The sequence below is a fragment of the Phalaenopsis equestris genome, unplaced genomic scaffold (assembly GCF_001263595.1).
Source record: "Phalaenopsis equestris unplaced genomic scaffold, ASM126359v1 Scaffold000107, whole genome shotgun sequence".
Lineage (NCBI taxonomy): Eukaryota > Viridiplantae > Streptophyta > Magnoliopsida > Asparagales > Orchidaceae > Phalaenopsis > Phalaenopsis equestris.
The window spans coordinates 2,276,058-2,282,683 of NW_018164549.1; positions in this window are offsets into that span (position 1 = coordinate 2,276,058).

The window sequence follows — 6,626 nt, forward strand, 5'->3', positions numbered from 1 at the left end:
TAACTAGAGATGATGTGATTGCATCGGGGATCGAGAAATTTAATGACACAGATTTTAGCTATTGAAGAATGCAGATAGATGACTACCTCTATGGGAAAAAACTTTACCTTCCCTTACTGAGAAAGCGATCAAAAAAGATGAATTCTCTGCCAGGGAATGAGACTTGGAAGCTGACAGAACTTCCACCAGAGAATAAAACATTGCATAACAAGTGTATTTACGGGGTGAAGTTTGCGCTTGACAACAGTAAGTGGTACAAGGCTAGACTTGTTGAAAATGACTTTCAGCAGAGGTAGGATATTGCCCATGCAATGAGAGTTGTAAGCAGAAACATGAGTAACCTAGAAAAGAACTTGGAGATACAAAATTATATTGATGATGATATGTCGACAAAAGGTGTTACTCTTGAGAAATTAAAGTTGTGCTCGACTTCAGCTGGTCTTCTAGCATGAAAACCGAGGCTTTGAGCTGCAGAGGTGGAGGATATCACGTTTCAAGAAAAGGGCGACGCAGCTAGTGGATGATACAGCCAGTGTACCGGTTTCCAAGTGGGAGATTTGTTGCGAATATGAAAACCAGTGCACTGCTCAAATTGACATTTTTTCATGTTTGACATTAAATTGGATTTGATACTCGAAATTAATTGTTCTTAATTTCTTCTATGATTTGCTGCAGAAGAGAAAACTAAATAATTCATGAGCTTCATTAATTATTTGATTAATTCCTTAATGAGCCTAATGACATTATGAAATTAATAAATAGACATGCTTAATCTTCTTGTTATTCCTCTTCGGCATTGGTAGCTTTCTAGGTTTTTCTTCTGGTGTGCTTCGATTTGAAGCTCTCGGGTAGAAAGAGAGAGAGAAGGGGAGGAGAAGAGGAGAGAGAAAGAGGAAGAGAGAGTGTTTTCTTGTAATTATCGAGGTAATCGATGGGTGAATTTTTCAAGCTAACAAAATCCTCTGCAGCTTTGTGGACGTAAGTAATTTACCGAACCACATAAATCTGTGTGTTTCACTGTTTTCTGTTTTGTGATTTTTCTCGATCCGATTTTTCCCTTTATTGTCGTCGTTTTTTCACAACACTTTTCATTAATTTATTATTTTTTTATAATAAGGAGTAGTGGGGACAATTTTTGGACCGTTTTATATTTAACAGCAATCATAATTCTTTTTGCTTTATTGTTTATATTATTTCAATAAAAAATAATTTATGATAAAAATAAAATTTATAATCAAATTTAACAGAATGTGAGAGTTTAGTATAAAGCACTGAGTTAGTAGAAAAATCAGATAGCGGTTGAAGATCAAATTTAACTCTTTCTTGATCTCATGCGGTTGAAGATCGACCACAATTCTCGACAAAATGATAACCAAAGACCCATCTTAAAATGATCATAGTAAAAGACTAAGTCGGGAGAAAAATCACACATACCCGTTCCTGGCTAGCGGCTGGTCGCATAACAATCATATGATCCATAACATAATGATCATGGATCTCTTCTGTGTCATCCGTGAAGAGGACCGAAACCTCCATAGCAGAAATCAGACCAAATTAGTCCTGAGAAAATTTTAAACCAATGAGCTTATGATACAATGCGAGAAAGAAGAAAAGATGATGAAAAGAAATAGCGAAACCCAGAGAAAGGAGGAAAAGGCAGCGAAACCAAGAGAAAAAAAGGAAAGGACAAGGATTCTCACCCGCAACTCAACCACAAACGAGAATGGGGACCCATGGGAAGCCGAAACGCCGACGACAAAACTAATATAACAGAATGTCAATCCCTCCAAGTAAAGTAATCATTACCAGATATAGAAAATATTTTATTTTATTTATTTTTATTTATTTATAAAAAAAGGGGGACATCATGCTAAACTCTTGGCTACAACTAAGAAAGAAAAAATCTAACTAAGTGAACATTCACGGCTTCGTTCGAGACAAGCCCTCGATGACGAACCCGTTCATACAAAAACTCGCCGCCCAACCTAAATAGATTATGGCTATTCCTTGGCTGAGCGACAATGACCTCTTTGACGACTGACAGTTCCAAACACAGACGCGTGACCTCCCCATGATAGACAAGCATCTCCCCCCGGAAGACTGTAAATTCCTCGCGAAGCACGACAACTTCCCTCTCCACCTGGTCAAACCTCTCCAGAACTTTAGCAATTCTTCCGTTGTCAACTTGCCATCATCTTGAGGATACCTCATAAAACAAAGGAAATACTCCTCCATCTCAGCAAGACGAGAATATAAAGTCAGAAGAAACCTGACAACCCACACTCTGATCCCCACTGAGAGAAAAGTGCCCATACTTCCTTTGCTCCCTAGAACTGTGCTCAGTACCCTGATCCTCAGCACCCTACACAACACCCGACTCGGCATCCTGATCCCCAACACCTTGCTCCGATACACCCCAATCTGTCATATCCTCTCATTCCACAGCCACATGTTTCATATTCGCTCCCTTGGTCGCAACCTGGTTCATGATAGCTGCGTCATCCTCGAGGTCAGCATCAGTATCTACCGATACAGAGTCGATGGTCAGGACTTTGGTTGGTGTACCGAAGAAAGATGCAAACGACAATTCAAGCTACATACCCAACATCCACCCTCATTCAGACATGGAGTAAGAAAAAACATCCTTACCAAACTTCCTTACTCATCTGCCCTCAGAGAAAAGACCGTTCTTTATCGATCAAAGCCACGTCTCAACTTCGACTGTTGTCTCCTTAGGACCTATTTGAGGAACCAAGGCCCTCGTGACAACCTGAATGGACAAACTCTCTCTTGCGGTAAAAACATTCACCTCTGAGGAGTGCCTTGTAAGACCATCGTCAGGACAAACTCTAGCTTGCCCTATTGCCCTCTCCTGAGACAAATCCACAAGAAAACCAGAAGAACATTCTCGACCCTCACGATCTCAGACCCCAACTTAGGCACAACTCTATTCTTACTCATCCCTTCCACAAAAGCTTCACCCGTTGGCTTGCGCTTCACGTCCGACTTTCGATCCTTTGTCTGCATATCACTCATGGCTATGAGGGGGGCACTCTTATCGGTAGACGGTGCCCCTTCACCAGTCATTGTAATAAACACAGACAGAAAAAGACTGAAGACAAAGGACTAGAAGAAATGAAAATGACAAAAACCATTGTTACCCTAAGGCCTATTTAAAATAACTTGAGCACAAAAATCTAGAACAGTACATTGTTGCATAATAATGTCATTTAATTATTTTATACCTGTTAAAAAAATTCTCTTATCATTGCGTGTTGTGCATTTTTAAAGGAGCAAGAGAACCAAGAAACTAAATATGTACATGAGAAATGTGTTAACACGAATCTCAAGACAGATGAACGGCTCGGAAAGAAGATATGGCCGATCGGACGTAACTCGCAGAAGACCGTCTGAGTTGGACAGTGGCGAAGGAAACATCTTATTCGAGCGATCGGTAGAATGTGTTGAGTGATCTCTCACAGGGCGGCGATTGGCCCTCAAGCTGATCGACATGAAGTATCCTTTCAAATCAGATGTCTACGGAACCAAAAGTTAGTAGGCGGTCGGTGAACTTCTAGTCGATCGAATCAAAAATTTAATTTTATTATGTGTAAATATCTCTACAAAATGCTCTATATCTTGAGTGTGGGATTCAACAATTTTGTATTGTAATTATTTTACAATCATCAAATAACACCTTAAAGGAGTATTTACATACATACCCAACCGTTATTATTTATCTATATACCCAACACTTGAATTTTATATTTCTATACATACGACTCTACTAATCTTTTAAAATAAAATACATTTTTCATAATTAAATATTTAACAATAAAATATTATAAATATAAATGTGAAGTTGTACATGTCAATTATATAATATGTGGCATGCATGTAAATTACAAAATTTTTAAAAGGACCAGGAAGGAAAAGCGTGCGGCCGCCGGCATCCAACACCGGCCGGCGAGGTGTCGATCCGTGGAGCTAATTGCGTGCTTAGCTGCAGCGGCAAACGAGAATTTAGTGCATAAACCCTATTTATTTTGTATTGGCGAAATGATTTTTACTTCTTTAGCATATTTGTTGGAAAGAAATGAAATATCCTCATAACCCACCCAGTTCAGAGAAATATAATACATCGATTATAATAATCAAGTCTGTTGAGGATTGACGTCATGCCTGCAAGTAGGGTTGTCAAAAAAGCTCGTTGTTCGTGAACAGTTCGTGTTCGGTTCGTCAATGAGTTCGTGTTCGATTCGTTCGATAAGTAAACGAGACAAACACGAACAAATTTTTTTCGTTCGGTTAGTTAAACGAACCAAACACGAACAGTGATGCGTTCGTTCGTGTTCGAATCGTTATTGTTTGAAATATAAAATAATATAAAATAATTATATATAAAAAATTTATTATATTTTAAAACATTAAATTTTATAAATTATAATATATAATAAAATAATAATAATAATATATTAATATACTATAGTAGTAATATACTAATATAGATATTGTATATTTATATAATATAAGTTATATAATTAATATATAATATTATTTTTATATATTAATATTAGGGATGTCAAACTGGCTCGTCGTTCGCGAACAGCTCGTGTTCGGTTCGTGTTCGGCTCGTTCGTTAAGAAACGAACACGAGCTTATTTCAAACAAACTAAATTTTAAACGAACCGAACACGAACACAAGCTTTGTTCGTTCGTGTTCGGTTCGTTTACACCCCTACCTGCGAGCATCAATCACCCGATGTTCTTTAAAAGCAGCGTGCTAGAAAACAAAACCAAGCAATAAGGTTTCACAAGAAAAATATAGTTCTTCCAGTAAAAAATACACACACACACACACACACACACGAGCTCTGGCCACCCCTCATGCTCCTAATAATTTGAGTACTGATGCGTGCTGGAAAATTCGTAGTGTAGTGTTAGAGTAATAGATTATCGTCTTAGCGTTGTACGAGAATTCGACACACACACAGATGAAAGAGAAATGAGCAGTGATGACACCAGAAGTTTTTACGTGGAAAACCCGTAAAGGGAGAAAACCACGGGGCCTAGCCCTGTTGAAAAAATCCACTATATGTTGGTGATTATAAAGATTTCTTGTCCCACAGACGAGAAAGAGTTACTAGCTTTCCAAGTTTCGACGTCAACTGACGACGTCTAGTCAGCGGTGGTCGACGGAGATCGGTGGCGATGGACGGTAGTCAATGACAATTAATGACGATCAGTGATAATAAACAGAGTTCAGCGGTAGTCGACGGCTGTCGATGACCATCGGTGGTCGACGAAGGACAACGGTGATCAGCGATCGTCGACGGTGGCTAGCGGTGGTCGACAGAAGCGATGGTGGCTGGTGGTGGTCGACAGAGGTCGACGGTCGTTGTTGGTGGTCGAGAGAGGTCGATGGTGGCTAGCGCTGGTCGACAGAGGTCGACGGTGGTCGCCGAAGGTCGGTGGTGGTTGACGAAGGTCGACGATGATAGAGATGATGTTGGACTTGAGCTCTTCCCTAAAGCCTCGAGTTCTCTCTCTCACATTCCCCTCATGTGAGGAGTGAGACTCTATTTATAGTGTTCTGGGTGTAATTAATGCAGGAATATGAACCATTTTGATCGTACGGTCCGAAGAGCTTCCCTCGATCACACGACGTTTAATGAAAAATTTGAGTGTCTTAATGATGTCAGAATTGAGTGATCTTGGGCTCATTGGATTCGTCTTGTCGAGCCGCTCGATTTGAGAATAAACTTATTATATTTGACACTCATTTGACTTTCCAAATGTATTTATAAATCTTGTAATTGTGGTTCAATAACTTGATCTGGGCTTGATTTGACTTGGATTGGGCTAATGTTTGTATCATTAGATCTGTTTCATTGAACATGTCAGAATGACTATAAGTATGTTGAAATCGAGCTTTAAATGACTTTTTATCAAGATTTGAATGTTTTTAGCTTAAAATATCATCTCAAGATACGTGTTATGTCTCGAGATTATGTTGGATGATGAAAATTTGTTGGTAGTGTATCAGTTACCCCCTATTTTCGTGCTAGACACTTTTTATCGTTCGAAAATATCAATATCCTGAGTACTTATGTATAATAATATGTACATGTTACTTAGTTAAGAATAATTTTTATTCTTTTATAAATAGAAAGCTGAACTCAGCTTAGTTTGTTAGTAATTTTTGCTTTATGTGAGAGAGGGGGGTTTCAAATCCCGCCTAAAACAGAATAAATAATATTATATAAAGGAATTTGAAGAGATTAAGGAATTTGAAAGGGCAAAATAGATGAAGTAAAAATTAAAAAGATTTTTTTTTGGAATATGAAAATATTTTATTTATTATTATTTAAGAGCATTTAATGCTCACACTTCTTTTTTGATTTCTATATTAATGTGTATTTATTGGCCAAGACTCTTTTTGAGCTTATAAATAGGGGCCTGAAGGAGAGGGTGGAGGTGTGGCAGTGCGTCGTAGCGATGCGTTGCAGCGATGCATTGCTGCGGCGCGGCGGGGCAACCCGTTGCGGTGGCGCGACGAGGCAGCGCGATGGGGCAACCCGTTGCGACGGCGCGACAGGGCGACACTTTTTGCGGCGACCAGAGAG